Source organism: Myotis davidii, unplaced genomic scaffold (genome assembly GCF_000327345.1).
Source record: "Myotis davidii unplaced genomic scaffold, ASM32734v1 scaffold358, whole genome shotgun sequence".
NCBI lineage: Eukaryota > Metazoa > Chordata > Mammalia > Chiroptera > Vespertilionidae > Myotis > Myotis davidii.
In genome coordinates, this window is record NW_006290768.1 from 276,690 (window position 1) to 277,207 (window position 518).

The following is a 518-nucleotide window of genomic DNA, read 5'->3' on the forward strand; positions in this document are numbered from 1 at the left end:
TTACAATAACAAAAGAAAATACAAAAAACAAAAAAAGAACCCTAGGACACACAAAAAATCCAGAAAAAAAAAACCTGAAATAAAAGCCCGGAGAACTGTCTTCCAAGGGGGGGTGGGAAGAGGAAGAAGAGGGGGGCGGGTCCGGACGTCTGCTGGTCGCCGAGCCTGGGTTCGGGACCCGGGCCTCAGTTCATCCCTCGAGGCACTGGGACCCAGGCGTCCATTTGCAGGGGCCGGGGGAGGACTGGGAAGGCGGGATTCTATTATGGGGGTTCGACCCTTCCCCCCATCATCTCCCCTGACTACCCACCAAGATTTTGCAGAGAGAAATGGCTTTTGTACCAGGTCATTCTTTATAATTAAACTCACAGTATCCACCCCCTCGAGCCGGTCCCGCCTCCTTCCTGGGGTGGCCACGCCCCCTTTCCCGGGGCGGGGGGAGCTCCGGGTGAATAGCCTGAACCGGCCAGGCGGTGCGCAAGCGCAGCCAGAGTCCGCCCCGCCCCCCACACTTGTCA